The following is a 26,364-nucleotide window of genomic DNA, read 5'->3' as shown; positions in this document are numbered from 1 at the left end:
CGTGGGCAGGATTACTCCCCACGAGCCTGGATAGGAGGGAGGGTGAGTCCAAGGCGCGACTGCTATTCCCGGGCAGCAAACCATAGGTCGCCTAGGACCATATTGGTTTTATGTGTGAATGTTGTGTGGATTTGTGTTCTTTGTTTCCCCTCCCTGTGTTTCCCCCTCCCACCTCCAGGCTCCCTCAGAGGAAAGGCAAAGACAAGACGGAATCAACTCAGCTGTTCCTGGCGTTCTACACGGCCACGGGGCTTCTGCTACATACCTAGACTCCATATACACACACTCATGGCACTGACGTTCGTTTCACAAAACGTGAGGGGCTTCAATTCCCCACAAAAGCGTAGAATAGCCTTTGCAGAATTTAAACGCCGGAAAACAGATGTTCTCTTCCTCCAAGAGACACATTATAGCTCAAGTAAAAACCCAGGGTTCATAGACAAAAACTTCAGACGATTTTACCTCGCTTCAGCTAAAGAAAAGAAAAAAGGGGTCGCTATACTATTTCATAACCGAGTCCCCTTCGAGGTTGAACAAATAAAGTGTGACCCAGAAGGCCGGTATATCATTCTAGTGGGTCTTTTACAGCAGTGCAGGGTGACCTTAGCATGCGTCTGTGCCCCATGTGAGCGTGACCCCCAGTTCTTTGACGCATTTTTTCTTAAACTCCAAAGGTGGGCAGTAGAAAACATTATTGTAGCGGGAGACTTTAACAAAGTTATGGACCCCCGCATAGATAGATCCCCAAGACACGAGCGGGAAAGGCAAGCAGGGGTCACAACACTGCTGGAGGGACTGCAAAGAGGCTGTCTGGTAGACATATGGCGGGAGCAACATCCTGGCGAGCGTAGCTATTCCTTTTACTCACACCCCCACGACAGTTATAGCAGGATCGATCACTTTTTTGTCTCGAGCAGAATGGTTCCCCAAATATCCGACACTATAATTCATGACATTACATGGTCGGACCATGCATCAATAGAGCTGCGATGCACGCAAATTAGGCCGATTAGCCCCGGAGCAAATTGGAAACTGAACGAATCCCTGATTAAGATCCCAGAAATTGAACAGACAGTTAAAGATGAGATCAGACAGTTTTTCTCACTAAACACGGGTACTGTGGATTCTCACATCACGCTGTGGGAAGCCCACAAAGCCACGCTGCGAGGAATTTTGATCAGTCTAGCAGCAAGACGAAAAAAACAAAGAGAGGCCAAATTGACCCAGCTATATAAGAGGTTACATGAGCTCTCTACACTCCATAGTCGATCAGGTAGAGGGGACATCTTAAAGGAGCTGAAGGATGTAAGGATAGAACTTAACCTCCTCCTTACTTACCGGGCCGAGAGAGACCTGAGCTGGACAAAGAGGAAATTCTTTGAGAAAGCCAACAAACCTGACACCATGCTAGCTAATCGGATCCGCAATAAGCAGCCAAATTATAACATCCAGGCAATCAAGACCAAATCAGGAGATATGTCCTCCAACCCTAAACGAATAGTGGAAGAGTTTAGACTTTTTTATGAGCAGTTATATAACGGGGAGAAGGTTGCACGTAGCACAAAAACCCATGCCACACTCCAGTCATTCCTAAGAGAAGCAGATCTCCCTAGGCTGAACAGGTTGGAGCACGAGGCAATCCAGAAGGATTTTATATTGGAGGAATTGATAGGGGTTATTAAGAACCTCAAACCCTCCAAAGCCCCAGGCCCTGATGGATTTTCCAATTTATATTATAAAAAATTTGTTGGGAGTTTAGCGCCGCATATGCTCAAAATGTTCAATGGGGTACTGTCGGGGGAACCCTTCACGGCCCACATGCTCCAGGCGTCGATATCCATAATATATAAGAAGGATAAAGATCCCACAAATTGCCAAAGTTACAGGCCGATATCATTAATCAATTCGGACATTAAAATTTATTCTAAACTACTGGCTAATAGATTGAGTGTGGTCCTGCCAAGGCTTATTCACCCAGATCAGCTTGGCTTTATCAGGGATAGACAAGCGGCTGATAATACCAGAAGAATAATAGATATTATTGATTTCATTAATGCCAATGGGATCCGTGGCATAGCACTAAGCTTAGACGCGGAGAAAGCCTTTGACAGGATTGACTGGCCATACATGGAGTCTACGCTTGGAGCATTTGGGTTCAGGGGGAAAATACTAGGGGCAATAAAAGCATTATACACAACCCCGGCGGCCAAGGTAGTACACCAAGGCTTCCCCTCGGAGCTGTTTAATATCAAAAGCGGAACCAGGCAGGGCTGCCCACTCTCGCCCTTGCTGTTCGCCTTATGCGTGGAACCGCTAGCAGCGCACATCCGTAGCAACCCGGACATCTCGGGCATCCAAATTCATTCACAGGAACATAAAGTGGCACTATATGCAGATGACATAATTCTGACACTGACAAAGCCGCTCACCTCGCTACCCAATCTGTTCGCCCTACTGGAAAGATTCAATAGAATCTCGGGTTTTAAGATCAACCAGGCTAAACCCGAGGCGCTCAGTCTGAATATGCCGAGAGACATGGAGAAATTAATAGAAATTAATTTTAAGTTTCAATGGCAGCCGAAAACAATAAAGTACCTAGGGGTACATCTTACCAAACAGAGCTCCACTCTCTATCAGGCGAACTACCCAAAGCTTCTAAGGGCCTTGACAAAGGAACTCAAAGTATGGTCCACTTACGGAATCTCCTGGATTGGCAGAATTTATTGTGTCAAGATGAACCTTCTCCCCCGTTTATTATATCTGTTTCAAACTCTCCCGATACCGGTGGTACGATCAGAGATCAAAGAACTACAAAACTCAATCACAAAATGTATTTGGCAAAATAAAACACCACGGGTAAAAATGACAATAATGCAAAGATCCAGAGAGAGCAGAGAGAAAGGGAGAGGAGAGAGAAGGGGGAGAGAGATTGATTGATCAGTGGGGGATGATGTGTGATGCTGGGGGAGGTGATGTGAGATGCAGGGGAGGTGATGTGAGATGCAGGGGGGGGTGATGTGAGATGCAGGGGGGGTGATGTGAGATGCAGGGGGGGGTGATGTTTAAACCAAAATCATTACAAAATATATACACATTGTTTATTCAAAAGTATGAGTTAATAATTATTTATTACCCCCACTGCTTTATACGTCTATTTTGTGATTAACCCCTGTCAAACATGTCATCCAGATAGGGGTTCCCCAAAATTTTACAAAATACTTAAAGGGTTCCTCCAAACAAAAAAGATTGGGCATCACTGGTGTACAGAGTAGGAATGAGAGATTGATATATTTTTTTTATAACTTTGATTTTTATTTGGTTTTACAATGCATACATTACATCACCACCCATTAGCATGTATTAATGGGTAACCATATGCGTCAAAACGAACTTGACAGATATACAAGACGACAAACTAGACAAACGACATACACAGACGAAATGGGACAAACATGACTTACCAGACTTGGGCGGGACACATGTGGGGTACCTGTGCGAGCAGGCGGGGGAAAGGGAGGCACCGAAGATTGCTTCTGCGGGGGGAGGAGCCGCACCTTGGTATGTGACCTAACTTGCTCTCTACGGCCGATAGAAGCGCCCTACTCTATCCGTTGCTATGTCATCGTCTGGTCTGCTTTGCTAAAGGAGAACGCATCTGATTTTATTTGTGCAAGATTGTGTCGGCGTCTATCCCCGGGATGTCTATTTGGGCTAACCATGGGGCCCATACTTTTAGAAATTTTGAGCCAGAGTCGTTGACCCAACTAGTCAACTGTTCCATCTGGCAGACATGCCAAATTCTGTTCCTGATTTTTGGTAAAGCTGGTAATTCCGGTTGTTTCTACAATGCTGCGATCTCGCACCTTGTGGCGGTTGCGAAATGCGCAACCAATTTGTCTGTTGCGTTGGACACACCCCGGATCCGTCTGCCCACTAGGAACAGCCACAGGTCCAGGGGGATCTCCAAGTTGAGTATCCACTGTAACCAATCTCTAATGGTTTCCCAAATCGGGACCACGTTCGGGCAGGACCACAGCATATGTTTTAAGTCAGCGATTTCCCCGCACTGTTTTGGGCAGAGCGGGGAATATCCCCTGACAAATTTAGCGAGTTTTAGTGGGGTATGGTACCACCGTATTAGGACTTTATAGGCGTTCTCGTTCAGTGTGGCGCATATTGAGCTTTTAGCTGATGTTTATAGGATTTGATCCCAGTCCTCGTCCTCTAGCGTCTTGCCTAAATCTGTCTCCCATTGTCGCATGTATTTCAGTCGAGGGGCGTCCGCTGTCTCTGGACAGATCACCTCCCTGTACATCCTAGACGTTAGTCCCCTCGTGTCCGTTTCTCTAGAACACAGCTGTTCAAAATTGGTATGCGCTGGTCGAATTGGAAATTTGTTATAAAATGCCCTGACCTGGAGGAATCTAAAAAATTCTGTGTTTGGCAGTCTTTTCTCTGCTTTAATCATTTCGAACGTCTTGATAAATGTCCTTCCTTCCAGGTCTTTCAATCTTTTATAACCCGCCTGCGTCCATTTCAGAAATCTGTTACCTAACAGCCCTGGAGCAAAATCCGGATTCCCCACCAAGGGGGTCATCAATGATTGTTTAGTGGTCAGATTAGATTTAAACTTAGTAGACTCCCAGACTGCCAGCGAGTTCGCAATTGCGCAGAGCGGCATCTTTATTGATTTCTTACATTTTTTTGGGAGCCAGATTAGATCGTGTAACTGCACTGGGGCACAACACTCTTTTTCCAGGGCTACCCACCGTCTTTTGGCTGGATTCGAGTGCCATTGGACAATTTGGCATAGTTGTGCCGCATTACAGTATGCCATCAATCAAGGTACCGATAACCCCCCTTTCGTCACTGGCCTTGTCAGTATGGCTTTTGCAATTCGTAGGCTTTTTTTGTTCCAAATGATTTGAATGATATGAGTCTGCAGTGCGAGGATCTCAGTCTGAATGAGCGGTATTGGGAGGGCTTGAAACAGGTATCGCATTCTAGGAAGTAAGTTCATTTTTACGCTATTGATCCTGCCAAACCAAGAGATGCCATAGCCCGCCCATACCCTTAGATCCTCCCTCAGCTTCTTCATTAATTTGTGGAAATTAGCTTTGTATAGAGTTTTGTATTCCTTGGTGATATATACCCCTAAATATTTGATTGCGGAGGGCTGCCATTTAAAATTGAAATTGAGCTCTACCAATTTTTCGACCGGTTTGGCTAGGTTAATGTTGAGGGCTTCCGACTTGGTCTGGTTGATTTTGAATCCCGAGACCATGTTGAATGTTCTCAAGATCTCGAAGATGTTGGGCAGAGAGGTGAGAGGTTTTGATAACGTCAAAATCACGTCATCCACATAAAGTGCCACCTTATGCAATTGCTCTCCTACATCTATCCATGATATATCGGGGCTTAATCTGATATGAGCTGCGAGGGGTTCTATGCAAAGGGCAAATAACAGAGGCGATAATGGGCACCCCTGTCTCGTCCCGCTATGGATGTGAAATAATTCCGAGGGAAATCCCTGGTGTCGCACTCTTGCCGTGGGGCCATTACAAAGGGCTAAAATCGCCTCTAGGAGGCGCCCCCCGAAGCCAAACGCCCCCAGCGTCTCTCTGAGGTAGGGCCAGTCGATCCTGTCAAAGGCCTTTTCCGCGTCCACACTTAATACCATTGACGGGGTATTTTTTCTTTTGGCCAGATCGATCAAATCTATAATCCGTCTGGTATTGTCTGCCGCTTGCCTACCCCCCTATAAAACCTACTTGATCCGGGTGTATCAGCCCGGTAAGGACAATGCCCACCCTGTTAGCTATAAGTTTAGAGAATATTTTGATATCCGAATTGATCAGGGATATAGGCCGGTAGCTCTTATAGTCTGCCGGGTCCTTTCCGGGTTTGTGGATCAATGAGATGGATGCCTGGAGCATCTGTGCCGGGAAGGACGCCCCTGCCAGTATCCCATTAAATAGTTTCAGCAAGTGAGGAGCCAGGATTTTACTATATTTCTTGTAATATAAATTTGAAAAGCCGTCTGGCCCAGGGGCCTTGGCTGGCTTTAGGGACTTCATTACCTCTGATAGTTCCTCTAGGGTGAAATCCCCCTGCAGCGCCTCTCTTTCCTCCCTGCCCAGCGTCGGTAGCTGCGCCTCAGCTAAGAATTTCTCTAATGTATCTGCGGTCCTTTGAGTGTGGCTGACCTTGTCCCCGTCGTAGAGTGTCGCGTAATAGTTTTTAAACACTTCTACAATCTGTCTATGATCGGAGGTAAGGTTCCCCCTCTGAGATTTGATGGATGCTATACGAAAATTTGGAAGCTTGTTTCGGAGCTTATTGGCTAGTAGGGTATCTGGCTTGTTGGCTTGTTCATAGAATCTGCGCTTGGACCATGCCAACTCCTTTTCGACCTGGGAGGACAGCACTAGATTAATCTTAGGTAGCCACAGGATGCGGAGGTGCAGAGCACAGCAGAACAACAGGACTCCACGGGACAGCAGCGGTGTAGTAAAAAGGATACAAAAAATCTCCTTCTCTTACGCGTTTCACGCCTTGGCGGCGCTTCGTCAAGGCGTGAAACGCGTGAGAAGGAGATTTTTTGCACCCATCCCTGTCTGTACCATGATGTGTTAATAAAGTATCCTTTTTACTACACCGCTGCTGTCCCGTGGAGTCCTGTTGTTCTGCTGTGCTCTGCACCTCCGCATCCTGTGGCTACCTGATGTTCTACTCAACCCCGCAGAAGCACGCATACCGGAAGGCAAAACGGGCATGGCTCACGTGAGTCACTGTACTTCATCATTGTACTGGGAGGTGTACTACAGGTGTTCATAGGCGTTTTTCAGACTTGGTCCATATTGGGAGTGATGTGGTGGGGCTTATATATCTCCATTCACGACACTCACCAGGACATTATACATATGTCTTAGCTATACGCCCACCTATATACCTTAAATACTCACTTATATACCACTAACCCGGCCTATTATCCTTCTTCAATCAAGAAATTGTTATTGATTATATGTTCATTACCAACGGTCATTAGAGCACTATCCTTGAACTATGTTCTTTTACCTAGATTAATCTTAGTTTTAGTATCTGATAGGTCCTTCCAGATGTCTTGATTTGTTTTTTTCAACTTTCTTTTTATTATTTTCAGGTATAAGTCATACAAACACATTACATTGCACTGTCCTGGTGGACAGACTCAACATCAGACATACCACATTTAACAGACAGAGGGAAGGGAAGACGACAGGACATAGACAGGTAGAGGGATAAGGGGAGGTGAGAGGGGGGAGGGGGGTTGAGAAGGTGCTCCCATTCGCTTCCTGGATCTCTCTGTCGGAAGGTCACCACCGGCTCTCAGTACTGTGGCTCTCCCGCTTATTGGGGTTTTGAAGCATCAGCTTAGACCTAGCTCCCTATAGGGGGGGGCTACCGTTAGTCCTCTGAATCTGTTCTGTCGCCTTGTCTGTGCATCCAAGGAGAACTCATTTTGTCCTATTAAAGCCAGATGGTGGCATTGCTCAGCCCCGGAATATCCATCTGGGCTAGCTAAGGCACCCAGACTTTTTGAAATTTTTCGCCAGTATCGTTAACCAGACTCGTTAATTTTTCCATCTGGCATACAAACCAAATTCGATTTCTAATTTTGTCTATTGATGGAATTGCGTTCTGGTTCCACAATGCTGCGGTCTCGCACCGCATAGCTGTTGCAAAATGTGCTATTAATTTGTTCCCCGTTCTCGAGACTTCGTCTGTGGGTTTGCCTAGGAGGAACAGCCACGGGTCTAGCTGAATTTGGAGGCCCAAGATCCTCTGTAGCCAATCTCGAATCTGTTGCCAAACTGGCATAAGCTTCGGGCAGGACCACAGCATGTGCACCAGATCCCCCTGTTCCCCGCACTAGCCGAGCTCGAATAAAGTGTGTCGCCAGTGTAACGCTAATTTGTGCTCCTGTGAGTTAATTTGGACCCCTGTTATCTCCCTATTGCTGCGTATATGTGCAGCCAGTGGTTCGATGCATAGGGCAAAGAGCAGGGGCGAGAGCGGGCACCCCTGCCCCGTCCCATTTTTGATTGGAAACAACTCAGAGGGGAAGCCCTGATGAAGGACCCTCGCTGCAGGAGACGTGTATAGTGCTTTTATTGCCCTCAAAATCTTTTCCCCGAAACCATATGCCCCAAGCGTGGTCTCCAGGTATGGCCAGTCTATCCTGTCAAAGGCTTTCTCCGCGTCCAGGCTAAACACCAAACTCCGAACCTTGCTGGCGTTGACAAAGTCAATTATATCTATTACCCTTCTGGTATTATCGGCCGCTTGTCTATCTCTAATAACGCCAACCTGGTCCGGATGGATCAGCCTAGGCAGGATAACACTTAAACGATTGGCCAGTAATTTAGAATAAATTTTAACATCCGAATTTATCAACGAGATCGGCCTGTAACTTTGGCAATTTGTGGGATCTTTGTCCTTCTTATGAATCAAGGAGATTGATGCCTGGAGCATAGGGGCCGGGAAAGGCTCTCCCGCCAGGACCCTGTTAAATAACTGGAGCATGTGTGGAGCTAGTATTCCAATGAATTTTTTATAATATAAAATTAGGGAACCCGTCTGGGCCCGGGGCCTTGGAAGACTTCAAGCTTTTGACTACGGCTGTCAGTTCTTCACGTGTGAAATCACTCTGTATCGCCTCTCGCTCCAACCTGCCCAACTGCGGCAGAGCCGCCTCTGCCAGGAATTCCTGCAGTCTGCGCCTTGTATTTACATTGTGGACCACTTTCTCCCCATTATACAACTGAGCATAGTATTGTTTAAACTCTTCCACTATAATTTTAGGGTTAGAGGATGTCTCCCCTGACTTTGTTCGAATTGTTTGTATATTGTAATTTGGCTGCCTATTACGGAGTCGGTTGGCTAACATTGTGTCCGGCTTGTTGGCTTTCTCATAAAATTTTCTATGTGTCCAACTCAATTCTTTTTCGGCCCTGGAGGTGAGGAGGAGGTTAAGCTCAGTCCTTACATCCTTCAACTCCTTTAGGGTATCTCCTCTGCCTGATCGGCTATGTAGTGCAGAGAGCTCATGTAACCTCTTATATAGCTGTGTCAATTTGGCATCTCTGTTTTTTCTTTCTCGCTGCTATGCTAATTAGCACCCCCCTCATCGTGGCTTTGTGAGCCTCCCACAGGGTTGTGTGGGACTCCACACTGCCCAGATTGGTCTGGAAAAACTGCCTGATCTCCTCTTTAACCCTTTTCTCTAATGCTGGTATCTTAATCAGTGATTCATTAAGTTTCCAGTTTGCTCCTGGGCTAGTAGGCCTAATCTGTGTGCATCTCAGCTCTATTGATGCATGATCCGACCACGTAATGTCGTGTATTTTGGAATTGGATATCTGTGGGACCATTCTACTAGACACAAAAAAAGTGGTCAATACTGCTGTAACTGTCATGTGGGTGCGAGTGGAAAGTATAGCTCCGCTCCCCGGGGTGCTGTTTCCTCCAGATGTCTATCAGGCTCCCCTGCTTGAGGCCCTCCAGCAGTGGCCCATTCCCTGTGTGTCTAGGCTTTTGCTGCTGCGGTGATCTATCTAGCCGGGGGTCTATTGTTTTGTTGAAATCCCCTGCTAGGATTATATTTCCCACGGCACACCTTTGCAATACCTGGAAGAACTCCTCAAAGAACTTCGGATCGTTCTCGCAGGGTGCGTATATGCAGGCTAATGTTACTCTACATTGTTGTAGGAGTCCCACTAAGATAAGATATCTCCTCTTGCTGTCCCTTTTTGCTCTCTCTAGCTAGAAAGGGGATTTATTATTGAATACTATGGCTACCCCTTTCTTTTTCTCTTTAGCGGAGGCCAGGAAAAACTGCCTATAACCTTTATCTAAGAAACCAGGGCTGTTGTGTGTACTGAAGTGGGTCTCCTGGAGGAAAATCATGTCCGCCCCTCTGCGTCTGAATTCAGAGAAGGCTACCTTACGTTTCTTTGGGCTATTGAACGCTTTAACGTTTTGGGAGATAAGTGTTACTGCCATTTTTGTATGTTGTGTGGGTAGCTATGCCAGATGAGGTGTAGGTGCTTACCCGGGGGGGTGCATCCCTCGCTGGTGGTGCAGTCCGTGATGGCATCGTGCACTGGAAATCGCTCCCTCTCTTCGGGGGTCCGGAACATGGATGGGGAAAGACATGAGGGAAAGGCAAGGGAAACAACATACAAATAAACACACAAACAGTACCCTGGTGGTCCCAAAGGGCCCAAGTGTAAATGCCAGGAAGTAAATCCTTCCAACTGGACCCTCCTCCCTTCCAGTCCAGCTCCATGGTCCCTCCTGCGGACCATGAGATTCCGGGACTTTAACAAGGGCACGGGCTGGGCCCAACTCCCTGTCGCGGAAGCACATGCCTGCGGGCAGGAATGGTGGCAGACTCCTGACCACCCGCAGGCTTCTGCTGAACATCCTCATGCAGCCACTCCCCCCCCCCCCTAACTGGATCTAACTTCAGGCGACCCTTAGAGCGCCAACCCTACATGCTTCAGTGTGTTTGTTAATTTTCAAACCTAACTGCCGTGTTCTGGCCCGTTTGCATTACCTAACTGGGGACTCACGATGCGGACCCCCCCCGGGTCTGTAGACCTCCTTCTATTCTGCGTATATCCCCCCTGCGTTCTCCACTAACCTGCCCTCTCCCTTACTTAGGACCCGCCCAAGTGGCCGCTGGTTCCCCTCCCCCTTCCTCGTGTGCCAGACCTCTATCGCCATCAGCCCTCCTCTCCCTCGCCTCGTCTTTACGCCGCTCTGCCGTTTTGGGCACTTTTTCCCACTCAGCTTGCGCCTCCGGACTCCCCGGGCTGGTGGTTGCAGTGGTGATGCCCAGCTTTTTGAGAAAGGCAGACCCCTCCGAATGGTGTTTTAGGGTGTGGGAGCGGCCGTTCCTCATCACCACCAAGGTCGAAAGGGAAAGCCCAGCGATAGCGGACGTCTCTGTCTCGTAGGGCTCTCGTAATGGGTAACAGCGCCCTCCGCCTCGCCAGAGTGAGAGGGGAGAGATCCTGGAAAACCGCCATGGTGATTCCCTCGTAGGTTACCGCTGATGTTGCCCGCGTGATCTTACAGATCTCCTCCTTCGTTCTGTAATGGTGCAGTCGGAGGATCACGTCTCGGGGAGGGTTGTTGGGCATTGGGCGTGAACGCATGGCGCGATGGCAGCGGTCTATTGTTAGCTCGGCCTCTGTTTTGCCTGGCAATATGCTGCTCATCCATCTATTGAGCAGGGCTTCCGGATCTAGGATCTCCTCGGGTATCCCCCGTTTGCGCAGGTTATTGCGCCTGTCCCGATTTTTGCCGTCCTCTTGCCTGTCCTCGAGCTCTGCCACCCTGCGTTCTAATTCCCCCATCCGTGTATTTGTTTCCAGATGGCATCGTGAGCTTTCCTCCATTTTTTCTTCTAGCTCATTCGTGCGTGTGCCAATCTGGTGTATATCTTTGCGGAGACTCTCCACTTCCCCCCTGAAGAACGACTTTAGATCCGTTTACAACCTAGTTACAGTATTTCTTTCTTTATTATCCCCGCTTGTTCTGTCTGTGTCCCCTCCATCTCTGGGGCCGAGTCTGAGTCTGTGCCTGCAGGGTTCTCCTCTGGCCTTGCTTTACTTCCCCCTGTGAAGTACGATCGAACATCTGTTTTTCGTTTATTTTTCAGCCTTGTTGTGGCCATGATCCCTCCAAAGTGGTATGGGGCTGATCAGCGAAGGTTCACACCCGTGATGCTATGCTTGGATCTAGGGTAGCTGTGTTGAGAATGTCTTTTATTAGCTGATTTGTGCCGGTGGGTATTGGAGCTGCTGCACTACACTTCCATCCACATACCCGCCGCGCATGCGCCTCTCCAGATGTCTTGATTTTTATTGGTTTTATGTTGTGCAGTGAGTTGTGCCAATTTCTCCCGCAGCTCTATTATCTTTTTCTCTTTCTCTCTTTTACGTCTAGCGGCTATATTCATTAGTATTCCCCTAAGGGTAGCCTTATGGGCCTCCCATAGCATGGACTGTGAGGATACACTCCCTTCATTTTCTTGAAAGTATCCCTTAATCCGGTCCCCGATTTCTGCTTCAGTTGTGGGGGCTTTTAATAGGAGCTCGTTGAGCTTCCAGTTTGCTCCAGGTCTGTCTAGTGTATCTAGTGTGCACCTCAGCTCTACCGGTGCGGGGTCTGACCACGAGATATCATGGATCTCAGTATGGTCGACCACCGGGACCATTCTGTTGGATACTAGGAGGTAATCTATCCTACTGTAACTGTTGTGGGGGAGGGGAAAAAAGGTATATTCACGGGAGCCTGGGTGTTGTTCCCTCCAGATGTCTACGAGCTGACAGTCTTGTATGGCCTTGTGTATTGTTAATACGTCCAGTTTGTGGGTAGAGTTAATTCCCGTACATCTGTCCAAGTCTGGGTCTAACGCGCGATTGAGATCACCTGCTAAGAAAATATTGCCTTTCGCTACTTTATGCAGCGTGTCGAAGAAGCGATTAAAGAATGCTGAGTTTTGTTCGCAAGGGGCGTAAATTGAGGCTAATGTTAGGTTTTGGCCCTGGATTGCACCAATTACTATAATAAATCTACCTTCCTTGTCTGTGTGGATTTTTTCTATGGAAAGCGCTAATCGATTGTGCACCACTATAGCTACCCTCTTTTTTTAATGTTAGCAGAGGCCAAATAAAAAGATCTATAGTTTTTATCTAGATATTTTGGGTGATTGGTGTTTGAAAAGTGTGTTTCCTGCAGGAAGATGATATCTGCCTTCTTCCGATTATAGTCCCTAAATGCTATTCTGCGCTTGACTGGACTGTTAAAACCTTTAACATTGTGTGACACCATGATTAGCTCTCTACTCATCTTTGCTGGTATTGGTGATTTCTCTGATATCAGGCCTGAACACTTGCTGTGTGCCGTTCGCTGCTGTGACCAGTATTTCTGCTGTTATCCTTCTGCATCTCCTCCGGATCCGATACATATGGGTGCTGGCAAGGGGGTAGGAAGACACAAGAGGGGGGGGGGGGAGGGAAACATCGAGACAAACACAACACATACACTATGTTCTCAGGGCCCTGGTATAAGTACCCTGGTCCTGAGTCCAACGCCCTTGGGTGCACAGTGGAAGTGGGCAAACTCTTCTTCCTCCTTCGCCTTGCTCCCCCTCCCACCTTAATTCCCACCCAAGGGACTTCGCCGGTAACCTGGATCGAGTTCATCTCGTGTCCCGGCGATCGGCCCATGCGGATTCCAGTGCAAGTCCTAACCCCTGCTGTCCGGCCCCGCTCTTTTAGTTGCTATAAACAAAAACTCTCCTATTTATTTATAAAATATTTTACCAGGAAGTAATACATTGAGAGTTACCTCTCGTTTTCAAGTATGTCCTGGGCACAGAGTAAGACAAATAATACATGGTTACAAATACAGTTACATAAATGAACAGGGTATACATTATATACAAGACATTGCGTGCACAGTTAAAGAAAATATATATTATGGGCGTAAAGAACTGGTGGTGGATGTGAGAGTCTCTGGTAGGTTGTTCCAGTTTTGGGGTGCACGGTAGGAGAAGGAGGAACGGCCGGATACTTTGTTGAGCCTTGGGACCATGAACAGTCTTTTGGAGTCTGATCTCAGGTGATAAGTGCTGCAAGTGGTAGGGGTGAGGAGCTTGTTCAGGTAGCTGGATAGCTTGCCCAGAAAGTATTTGAAGGCAAGACAGGAAAGGTGAACTTTGCGCCTAGACTCTAGTGATGACCAATCTAGTTCTTTGAGCATTTCGCAGTGATGTGTGTTGTAGTTGCATTAGAGAACAAAACGACAAATTGAATTGTAGAGGGTGTAAAGTTTGCTAAGGTGGGTTTGAGGTGCCGAGCCATATACTATGTCTCCATAGTCAATAACTGGCATTAGCATCTGCTGTGCAATACGCTTTCTGACAAGGAGACTTAGGGAGGATTTGTTCCTTTAAAGTACCCCTAGTTTGGCATAGGTCTTGGTTGTCAGGGTATCAATGTGCATCCCAAATGTTAAGTGGGAGTCAAACCATAAGCCCAGGTATTTAAAACTAGTGACAGGGGTTAGGGTGGTGGTAGCGTTGGTTCTAATCTGGAGCTCAGTCGCTGGAAGCTTTAAAAATTTAGTCTTGGTCCCAAATACCATTGTTACAGTCTTGTCAGTGTTTAAAAACAGTTTGTTTTGGGAAATCCAGTTTTCGAGTCTCAAAAAGTCAGCCTGAAGTATGTGTTGAATGTCAGAGAGGCTATGGCTGTGTGCATATAGGATTGTGTCATCTGCATACATGTGTATTGAGGCTTCCTTACAAGCTGGGGGAAGATCATTAATGAACACTGAGAAGAGTAGGGGCCACAGAACAGAGCCTTGCGGGACACCACAGGTGATATCCAGGGGGTTGGAGTTAGAGCCTGAGATGGACACATGTTGGGATCTTCCTGATAGGTAGGACTGAAACCAGTTTAAAGCATGCTTCCCTATTCCAGAGCTCTGGAGTTTGTTAAGCAGGATAGCATGATCAACTGTGTCAAAACCCTTTGCAAAATCTAGGAATACTGCACCAGTGAGTTGTCCCCGTTCCATTCCACACTGGATTTCATTGCAAACCTATGCTGGATTCCCTTCACCCTAAATGCCTTCTTAACTGCTACCGGACCGAGCACCCCTTCTCTGCGACTGCTTTTCCCCTGCTGTACTTCACTGTGTGGAGCCTGCTACCCCTGCATGGTGTATGGCCAGGCGTGCCGCAGAGTCCTATTTTTCGAGTGTCATTTGTGATCGGAATTACCGCATGTATTGCTGTTATGTTTCTGGATCCTTGTCTATACCTGAGTTATCTATATCTTGGTTACGTGAGTCCCCTCTGCCTCCCTTCTGATCCCGCCCCACCCTTTCTAGCTTCTTAATTTGGTGCAGCCTTCTCACCTTACTCCTACCCCTTTTTAATCTCCTCTTCTTCTCTAATATCTCTCCATCACTTCCACTAGTCCCTTCACTTTGCTAAACTACTCTTGCCTTCTAACTTGTCACGTCCCCCTTCCTTCTTGTCTACTTGCCTTCCCTACCTCGACTCCCCTCCCTTCGCCTCTCTAGTCCAGCCTTCAACCCTTCTATCTACTTCCTCTCTCGTCCTTACCGTCTACCCTATGCCACCTACTTGTTCCACTTGCTCTATCACCCCTCGCTAAGCTTCATTTCCCCCTCCTTGCTTATCATCCAACTTTCCCTGACCCTCTTCCTTCTTCGGACTCCTTTTTGGTACGACCCACGCCACTCTTTTGCTGCCCCTCAACCTTTCTTTCTCTCTCTCCGCCGCCCCCTGCGTTCTGTCAGAAATCACAGCCACACTCTTTCTTTTAATGTCTCCGGAATAGTCTGCGCTGTTCACTCCGTGCTTCTTCTGTGCTCTTCACTCTCTGCCGCATGGCCTGTCTGGTGCAGCTCCGTCTCCGTTTTTGTGTTGCGCCGGCCCCAGGTGGTCTCCCTCCTCCGTCGCTCGATCCCCTGCATGTTGGTGCTGCGACTTCTGGTTCTTCTGGATGACGTGTGTAGAGGGAGAGGGGGTTGGTCCGGAATTAAAGGGGTTGCACCCCATATGGCCACCCCCTGACCTCACCAGGGAGGCAAGGGGTTAACTGGACTGCGGTCCAGGAATGTGGTTTATACCTTGTCAGGTCAGGAAAATGTATGTTCCCCTGTTCCAATGTTTCATTATAATCCTGTATTTTAATGTTTTAAAGTGCATTTCTGTATCTCCAGTTCTGGAGGTCGCAGAGAGTTAATATTTGGCCAATGTGTGGAGTCACTGTAGGCATTAAGAACTGGCAAATTTCGACCCACTGAGCCCACCAGAATGGAACTTATTAATATGTGTAGATAGTAAAGTGTATATGTATGGTATTTTGGATCTGCTCTGAAAATGCAGACTCCATCTGCTATGCTAATAGGTCATGAAGGGCAGCCGGCTCATTGAGCCTAAGCACTGTGATAAAAAGTTAAACTGCCCTGATTGTTTACACTAAGTACTAATCAACAGACCAAGTACTAATCAACAGACTGCCACTCTAATTGTTACCTGAGGGTGGAGAATCATCAAACTGGAGTGGTTTGTAAGTGTTATGTCTACACCTACAAACAATGCAGATACTTCATTTGGTAGACTGGTCGTTGCCCCTGATTTAATTATGGGGCTACCCATAGAGTCCCAGTACACATGGGCTAATTAGCTGGGGGGCAGGGGTTAATCTGTGTCTCCACGTTAGGGATTGGATACAGATAATTGTTCACCAATAGTCTGTATTCAATGTTAAGAATAGGGTAACACAGGTATATAAACTGTGTCAACCCTACAGTTTTTAGATGTGCTTCTGATTCCACCTGGAATGTCACCGGATTGCTGGAGAATTGCTAGCTGATACTTCTCCATCCCTCAACCCTAATTAAGTGTTACCTTCTTGTCTGTTAATTGTACTATATTGCTGTGTTCACCTTTTTTAAGGAATAAATATATTTTATTATATCTAAGCCTCGTTCAGTTCAACCCAGATATTTGGTGTTCATTATACCTTGTCATAAGCTACCGTGACAACGTGGTTGCCGGTATTTCCTGCGTCCCGCGCCACCTCCAAGATGGCCACCCCGGGTTCCGCCCCTTCCGGTGACGTATTTCCTGTGGACGCCATTTTGGTATGGGCAACTCATCGAGGTGGACGCATCGTCAGCCGCGCTTCCCGCTCAACCCGATCTTCCCGCCTTTCTGGTTCTGTGTGCCACGCTGAATGCGCTGTCTCCGCCATCTTGGGCACCATGCCGCCCCCACGAGGTAAGTCAAGTGTCTTTTTAACAGGTTTTCACTGTCCATAGTATGGTGTTTGAAGGATATTGCAAGCCTCAGCGGTAGCTTACAGGGGAAGTTTAAGCTATCTGCTGGTGCCTCTCCGGTTAGACTTCAGCATAGGAGTAACTTGTAACTGTGTTAACCGAAAACTTTTCAACTTTTCAATTGTGTCTTAGCAATGCCACAAAGGTTTATAATCGTTGTTGTGGGCTCCTTCACCCCTGATCAGCTCCTTTAGTGGCCGGGTTCCCCACCGTTGTCCATGAGGGTTCCGGGGCTGTTTCCTCCTCTCCTGTGCCTGGGGGCTTTTCCCGCAGCCCGAGTTTTTTAAGGAACTCGGGTCCTTCTTCTGGGGACTTCATGGATATTGGATGTCCGTTTTGGACTACCAGCAGCCCGAACGGAAATGTCCAGCGATAACGAATCCCTTTGTCCCTTAGTAGCTTTGTAATGGGCCATAGGCTTCTACGACGGGCCAGGGTTGATGGTGATAGGTCTTGGAAGACCAGTACTTTTGCCCCTTCGAACTCCATGTTGGCGGCATTCCTTGCTTTTTGCAGCACCTCCTCCCTTGCCGTGTAATAATGGAGCCGCACAATAATGTCCCGTGGCTGTTCATTTTGTTGTGGCCTGGAATGCAGTGCTCGGTGGCACCTGTCCATTATGAGCTTGTCTTTTGGAGTGTCCGAGCAGAGATTCTCCAGCCACCGCGCCACATACTCCTCACAGTCCCCGATGTTCTCCGGTATCCCTCTGAGGCGGACATTGTTGCGGCGGTCGCGGTTCTCCACGTCTTCTTGTCTCTCTCGGAGCTCATTTATCTGCAGCTGTAAGTCCGCCTTTTTTTGGCATTCTTCTGTCCCGTTTTAGCGTTAGCATCCACCTTCCCTTCTAGTTCATTTGTTCGTGCGCCCAGGCTCCCCACTTCCTTGCCCAGTGCTTTAATTTCTGCTTGTAATAGGGATTTCAAGTCAGTATACAGGCGCTCGAAGTCGCAGCGCCTCACAGGTAGCAGTCCCTGATCTTAACCTGGGTTCCTCTCACCCTCTTCCTCCGACTCTGAATCCGTGCGAGAGGTGGGCGCCATTGCCGTGGCCGTCCTGCCGGATCTTCCCCCACCAAAATACTCGGGTAAACCCTTTTTCTTGGGGGTTTTGGTGAGCTTTTTCGATATCTCTGCAGTTGTAGCTTGTGTTTGCTCTGTTTTTCGGCTTTCAACGTTTAATTTTCCGTTTTTGTATGTGTTATTGTATAGAGCGAGGCACGGAGCTAGTAGGGTATGCTGCCATACTCCTTGCCATCGATCATGCGCCTCGAGAGATTGATATTTTGATCAAGAACAGAGCCGGCATCCACAGCAGAGAAGTGCAAGATAAGATGTGATTTCTGGCTGAAGTTTTTCCCACATTCAGAGCAGTTATAGATTCTCTCCCGTGTGGATTCTTTGGTGTGTAACAAGACTTTATTTCTGACTGAAGCTTTTCCCACATTCAGAGCAGTTAAAAGGCATCACCCCTGTGTGGATTCCTTGGTGTATAACAAGATCTGATTTCTGACTGAAACTTTTCCCATATTCAGAGCAGTTACAAGGCTTCACCCCTGTGTGGATTATTTGGTGTGTAACAAGATTTGATTTCTGACTGAAGCTTTTCCCACATTCAGAGCAGTTATAGGGTCTCACCCCCGTGTGCATTCTTTGGTGTATAACAAGATCTGATTTCTGACTGAAGCTTTTCCCACATTCAGAGCAGTTATAGGGTCTCACCCCTGTGTGCATTCTTTGGTGTCTAACAAGATGCGATTTATGACTGAAGCTTTTCTCACATTCAGAGCAGTTAAAGGATTTCTTCCGTGTGGATTATTTCGTGTGTAACAAGATGCGCTTTCTTACTGAAGCTTATCCCACAATCAGAGCAGTTATAAGGCTTCACCCCTGTATGGATTCTTTGGTGTATAACAAGTTCTGATTTCCGACTGAAGCTTTTCCCACATTCAGAGCAGTTATAGGGTCTCGCCCCTGTGGGGATTATTTGCGGTATAACATTACCGTATGTCCCACTGTAGGGGTTCATGTCTCTGTTCTTTAAACCCTCTCCTTGTCTTGTGGCATCTGTAAGTTTAATAAAAGGCTGATGATGTATAGGAATGCTCTGCCGAGTTTCTGGTAATCTTGTTCCAATTCTCATACAGACTTATGCAATGTTGAAGTCCTTAAAACATATTTCCATTAACCCCTCATGTAATTTATGATGTTTGGGACAGTTCTTACATTGCTTCTTGTTCACAGACCAGTCATGTGCTGAAGATGCATCTATGGTGAGAAAATGTATTAATGTAACATTGCAATGCATCAGAGTAGATTTGGATGAGAGACATGTGTTCATTGAGTTCAACTTTTATAAAATTCTACTTGTGCAACATACTGAATATAATTAAAGCTACATTGTTATAGTTATATTCACCCAGAGGAAGGCAAAGAAACACCCCAATTAATCATTTTACAATTATGTCTCATACGTGGAAATAAATATTTCCTCCTCACTCCAGTAATAGAAATCACATTACTCCCTGTATCAATGTTCTTCATATATTGTTCTTAGCAAATAACTTTTGTTGTACTTTGTGATATATTAACCTTTTAGTGGCTAAAGGGACCAACTAGCCATTGGCATCCCATGAGTATCTGACCACTAAAGTCCACAAAGGGGTAAATATACAGCTTACAGTAGGCTAACTGGGTTGATTAAATAAATTAGGAACCGACGTTCCTGCCGTAATGTCACATAATGTTTCCTGATTTGTGCTACACAGCAATTAAAACTGTTTAACAAAAAGTGCCCTAAATAACGGTTTAAAAAAATCTTCAAAAGAAATTGTAAGAAAAAAAATATAAATAATATACTTCCCAAGCTTATTGCTGCAGCAAAGGTTATATCCACCTTTCTCCTAGGGCAGGGATATCCAAACAATGTAATTCCAGCGCACAGCAGAGTTGGGTGAATAACATAAAAAAATCATTTATTTAAACCGCATGAAAAAAATGGAGGGTGCAACTTTTCAAGGATGAGCCATTTTATGGCTCACTGTCCTGTTGGTAGCTGCGTGGGGGCCCAGCCAGCGCTGGTTGGGCCTCTTGTCGAAGCCGAGTATCTCGTCACCACCGAGCATCTCCCCAGCTGCTGGCCTACCTCCTGCACTGTCCCACGCCAGGCCTCTCTGTGATGTCGCAGCGCGCCGGTAGTTGCGACACATGCCAGCGTCAGAGAGGCCTGGCGTGGGCCTATTGTGTATATTGTGACATAGTCCAAAGATGTTAGGCAGCTTTCTGCCCCATTTTAGAGCAGAAAGTGCAGGAATAGCTAAAAATGATCCGGTCCACAGCTACACATTAACTCAGGCAGCTGGATGGAAAATCCAGACCACAGATTACAATGGCTCTAGTTCTCCCTCACCTGCTCTTCTAATCACATGCACAGGTATTTAGAGCAGAGAGGTTTTGCATTTCTCGCTCTCTCCTTAGAGCCTGGAGGCTGGGGGTATCGCTGCTCCCCTGTTTCGGGGTTGACGGCCCCTCCAAGTATCACAGTCCCAGAGGATTTGCCGGACACCTGGGTCCGAGTTCCCACCACAAAACAGATAAGCCAAACAAAGATGTATTACTGTTTGTAATGGACTATGCTGTATCTAGTGACCCTAATTGAGAGGGCATTGTTTTAAACTGGGGGAACCAGGTTAGTTGGCCCAGCAGCAGTTAGAGGCTGATTCTATGTGTAGTTAGATCCCTGAAAGGGATAGGATTTTGTTTATATGATTTTGGTTTTATTTCTTAAAAATAACAATGTGGGAAATACTGTAACACTAAATGTGTGAACTGCTGAATGAAAGTATCTGAGTACCTCTAACCTACACATGTTAAAGCTGCAGTACCTTACTTGGATGAAAATAAAGCAGGCAGAAGCCTGAGTTAAGCAGCTGAATACTTTGCATGATCCTGTTTTTTGTATTAAATAACCCTAGAAGACTGTGTCGGGAAGAACCCAGACAGACGTCAGCACTACAAAAGAGGGGCGTTTGTCACATATGGTGGAGAATGCGGGCAGACACTAAAAAAAAGTCTGTGGGTTTGCAAATAAATGTGGGGGTTTAAAATGGCCGCCGAGCTGAACTAAAGTACAGATGCTATGAGTGAAGTCTGTCCCACTGTGTATATCAGTTGTGCTTCTAGCATACACAGAGAATGTGCGAAGTGTGGATGCAATAGCACCCTGAACCCAAACAGAAAACCAAAATGTTTTGCTGAAAAAAAAAAAAAATTGCATCTAGCAAGTGCTGTTTGTAAAGCTAATGCCTTTTGCTGAAGTGAGTGAATTTGCAGCTAGCAAGTGCTGTATGTAAGCTGCTGAAGTGAGTGAAATTGCAGCTAGCAAATTGTCCCTGCCGGGTTTCTAAAATGGCCGACGTGAAATGTTTGTTGTGTAATGTACGTAACCATACAAAACAGTGTCCCTTCAGGCCATACTATGATCACGACCCTGGAGGAGAGCCGTACCCACAGATGAATTTAGTATGCTGGGCCTGTCGTGAAGTAGGTCACATGGAAGATGTGTGCCCCAAAATTTTCAAAGACAAACAGCTGCAAAAGCAAGCAACGCCCTGTGAGTGCAAGCAAGATGTGGAAGCTGATAACAGTGAGTGTGTGCCCAGGACCACTAATATCTCTGGAGCTAATAAAGCAAAAAGAAAGAAAACTGTTCCTCAAGTCACAGGGGAAGTGACCGAGCCACTTGAACCTGCACTGTCAGGACATGCGTCAGAAAGGCGCCGAGATGAGCAACAGCCCATAGGGCCTGGCGCAATCGTCCCAGGAATGACGACACGCCTAGAGATGACAAAGGCTACTGCTACCATCATAGGCAGAGAGCCAAGCGAATCAAAGAAAACAAGAACTGACTGGAAACTATGCTATGAGATGTCCCAGAAAGATGTGCAAAACTTCATCACAGAGTTGGGGGTTTCTCGGCAAGAGGCTAGCGCGCTTAAAGCAGAGCTGGAACTCTCACGCCATGAGGTCTACGCTCGCAGCACTGAGCTGTGTACATTGAAGAAAACCTATGAGAATACCCTGAGTAATTTAGAGACTGTAAAAAGAGAGAATGTAAGTCTGACACAGAAAAATTCAGACTTGACTGACCAGATCAGTGAAGGTGATGAGAAGCTTCACCAAGCAGGAAAAGTGGAGAAGCAATTGATCCAGGAAAAGTTAGAAATGCAGGAAGCACTGCAGAATACAGAATCAGCGGCGATCCAGGCGACACAAACTGCAGAGCTCCAAAAAATGGAGGCGCTGATGCAAACCCAGAGCAAGCACCAGGAAGAGGTGAAGACCCTGAGGGAGGTCTGGCACGATCAGGTTGAAGAGCTGCAGAAGCAGATGGCTGAGCGCGAGATACAGTGCGCCAAGAGAGAGGAGGTGTCCGTCCGTCAGGTGGTTTGCCTGACACTGCGCTATAAAAGCGAGATGGCCGATATCTACAAGCAGCTGGACCACATGGCAAATGAGGGGGCCCGGCTGCAGCTGGAGCTGGACAAGACCCGGAAGGAGCACCTGCAGCTGCAGGTCAAGAATAGAGAAAATGAAACAGAGTTAAACCTCGCTCTGAAACAGATGACGGACATGGGAGAAGCGGCTAAAGTGGTTCAGTCGGGCTATCAATCCTACCTCCTAACCAAGCAAGCTGTACGTTCCTATACGTGTATCTTCAATGCTGTTGCAATATTACGATTTGCTATAAAGATGAAGTTGGAGAAAGAGATTCCAAGGCTAAAAGAGACACGGTCACAAAAGGAGACCAGGGAACGTAAACTCAATGCCCTCACTGATGACAAAGAGGAAGGAGAAAGAATTGACTTTGATTGTGCTGCTGTTATTCCAGAAACAGATAGGCACCCTCCTGAGAATATACTCCCTGATCTGGAATTCAAAAATCCAGATCCTCAATTTCATTTACGTTGTCCAGAAGATTATCAAACTAGTGGACACACCCAGGACAACACAGAAGATGTTTTAGCCAAGTGGGTGGCAGTTCCTGAAAACACAAACTTGTTGACAGATCCTGATGACATGGTTAATATGGACTACGTTTGTACAGAGGCAACTAGGTCTCCAAAACCCAAAGGCCTGGTAATGGCCACAAAAGGGAAATCAAAGATTGAAAAGAAAAAACAACGAAGGTTAACACGGCGCCTGAATAGTTCCATATCTCACCAATCTGGACCACACTGTGGAGCCAAGGAGAATCCGGTCCAAGGGTCTCATCAGAAGCTAAAGAAACAGTCCAGTCATTTGCAGGTTGCAGCGGACTATGAAATAAAGTCAAAGGATGCAATAGACTGGAAGTCAAAAAAAAAAAAAAAAAAAAAAAGTTTGGGGGAACTGACCGATTAATTTTTTTTATTACACGTGTGGACTATGTCACGGACACTTAACTATGCAAATAAGCATTTTGTCAATATTACAATGTTATATTGGTTCTCTGTGTTGAAAATGTAGCTAAACTACAAATTAATATACAGGGTTGATGGCCCTTAAGATTACAAGGCTGTAGTATAAGAGAAAAAATATTGGTAGCTTACAATATGGAAAAAAAAAAAATGCCCTTTTCGGTTGGTAAATTTATAATGAAGTTCATATTCGTATCATGTGAATACTTAATGTTGTACTGAGGAGTTAGCTCAAGTATTTCAGGTAGGACGCTCACCCCAGTGAGGTCCATGGCCGCTCACCCCAGTAGGTGTGAGCTGGGGAGGGGGATATGTGACATAGTCCAAAGATGTTAGGCAGCTTTCTGCCCCATTTTAGAGCAGAAAGTGCAGGAATAGCTAAAAATGATCCGGTCCACAGCTTCACATTAACTCAGGCAGCTGGATGGAAAATCCAGACCACAGATTACAATGGCTCTAGTTCTCCCTCACCTGCTCTTCTAATCACATGCACAGGTATTTAGAGCAGAGAGGTTTTGCATTTCTCGCTCTCTCCTTAGAGCCTGGAGGCTGGGGGTATCGCTGCTCCCCTGTTTCGGGGTTGACGGCCCCTCCAAGTATCACAGTCCCAGAGGATTTGCCGGACACCTGGGTCCGAGTTCCCACCACAAAACAGATAAGCCAAACAAAGATGTATTACTGTTTGTAATGGACTATGCTGTATCTAGTGACCCTAATTGAGAGGGCATTGTTTTAAACTGGGGGAACCAGGTTAGTTGGCCCAGCAGCAGTTAGAGGCTGATTCTATGTGTAGTTAGATCCCTGAAAGGGATAGGATTTTGTTTATATGATTTTGGTTTTATTTCTTAAAAATAACAATGTGGGAAATACTGTAACACTAAATGTGTGAACTGCTGAATGAAAGTATCTGAGTACCTCTAACCTACACATGTTAAAGCTGCAGTACCTTACTTGGATGAAAATAAAGCAGGCAGAAGCCTGAGTTAAGCAGCTGAATACTTTGCATGATCCTGTTTTTTGTATTAAATAACCCTAGAAGACTGTGTCGGGAAGAACCCAGACAGACGTCAGCACTACAAAAGAGGGGCGTTTGTCACAATATGTAGTTAGCTCCAAAATAAATTCAAGTTACAGTTAAAGAATGAATATGGGCTTAAAGTGCAGTCTATCAGCTTTAATTTGAGGGTATTCACATCCAAATTGGTGAAAGGGTGTAGGAATTATATATCTCTTTAATATGTAGCCCCCTCTTTTTCAAGGGACCAAAAGTAATTGGACAATTGACTCAAAAGCTGTTTCATGGACAGGTGTGGGCTATTCCTTTGTTATTTCATCATCAATTAAGCAGGTAAAAGGTCTGGAGTGGATTCCAGGTGTGGCATTCGCATTTGGAAGCTGTTGCTGTGAACCCACTGTGACGATAGCTTCCACAGGCTTATTAATATTACACAAAAATAATTGGGTTTGAACTGAACGAGGCTTAAGATATAATAAATTGTATTTATTCCTTAGAATAAAGGTGAACACAACAGATAATACAGTAACAAACAAGAAGTACACTTACTTAAGGGTTGGGGAATGAGAAGTATGATGTAGCATTTCTTTCAGCAGTGAGGAAATCATTCAGGTGATATCAGGTAACCATATCAGCAAACGAAGACAAAGGATATATGGGTGGACAGCAGTTTATAAACCATTCTCCTTCTATTCTTAACCTTAAGCACAGGGGATTGGTTTACAATTACCTCCAGCCACTCACTAACGTGGGAAAGCATTCTGACCCATGCCCCCCTGCTAGTTGGCACATGCGCAGTAGAACTCTGGGGGTCTCATTTCTGAAGCCCCACATTTACGTCAGGAATGCCAGACAGTCTACCATTTGGAGTTCTGGCAGGAAAACCTTTGTTGAAAGGTGTTAACTGGAACACTTAAGACCTGCCCTGGTTTGGGCTTCGGATAAACAGTGAGGGTGATAAAACTCTTTGAACAGCACTTAAATCCTAGACATAGCGGCGTCCCCAGGGCCATCTGCTACCTTATGGCCCAAAAGAATTTCTTCTGGGTCTTTGTCCATACCTTAAGATACACTATTAAGCATAAAACATAAACGTATTAAAATATCCGGTTCCGTTAGGTTTAGCAGGTCCAAACTTCCCAGTTCGCATTGCCAGAACTGGGACACCATATGGTCCAAAAAGCGACTGGCTACGACCTAAGAAACCGGAGTTACACCAATGCACATTAAATCATTTTAATACAAAAATCTCCATTGAAAAAGAAATCTCAGCTTTTCACTAAATCCCCATTGAAAACAACGGGCAGCTCCGCCATAGACTTTCAATGGTAAATCGCCGCCATTGAAGTCAATGGGGGTTTTCTGCCATTGAAGTCTATGGGAAAAGTCCCGAACTTCAAGGGGGTCCATACTCCGTCGGGTTGGTCCAAGCGGGTCAAGGATGGTTCTGCAGCGATGCCGGAGCAGTGGCTACAGATACCCCAAACCCTGATCCGCTGAACCCTCCGGAACCGGAGATATGGATTCCTAAAATTCAGCATTTCTCACTTAGTCATTTTTCTGAGCCGTTTCTGCCGCCGGCCGGCAAAGCCTATGGCGCGACCCGCTCTATCTGGTTCGACCCTTATCGGGGGTCCAGGATTCGGGGACCCGGTGGTGGTCGAGTGGGGGGACGCTTAGGAACTAGGGGCAAAAAGAATTTTATCCCTAGGTGCCCTAAAACAGTTTATTTCCCCGCTAATTGACGTTGAACTTGACCCAGTGATTTTAGCTCTTTTGAAGGACATTGTATCCGCTTTGCGGTTTGCGGTCTGGACGGCAGCCAACTAGGTTACCTCGAGGCATCTCCATTGAAGTCAATGAGCCCATTGACTTTCAATGGGAAACCGCCGCTCTCCCTCTCGGACGCCACCTGCTGGTCACTACAGGAAACAGGACGAAAACAGCACAAATTCCT

At 46.4% G+C, this 26,364-nt stretch overlaps 1 protein-coding gene and 1 pseudogene across 1 annotated transcript in view; both read right to left on the bottom strand.

Annotated features, from left to right (window-relative positions):
• The window catches only part of LOC142468142 (uncharacterized), a 493,482-nt gene that overhangs the window by 160,165 nt on the left and 306,953 nt on the right, over nucleotides 1–26,364 (bottom strand). The window lies entirely within an intron of this gene.
• LOC142468314 (uncharacterized) overlaps nucleotides 17,074–26,364 on the bottom strand; it is a 45,685-nt pseudogene continuing 36,394 nt past the window's right edge.

The sequence above is a fragment of the Ascaphus truei genome, chromosome 1 (assembly GCF_040206685.1).
Source record: "Ascaphus truei isolate aAscTru1 chromosome 1, aAscTru1.hap1, whole genome shotgun sequence".
Lineage (NCBI taxonomy): Eukaryota > Metazoa > Chordata > Amphibia > Anura > Ascaphidae > Ascaphus > Ascaphus truei.
The sequence above is the reverse complement of the archived record's forward strand: the minus strand, read 5'-3'. Positions and strand labels throughout refer to the sequence as shown.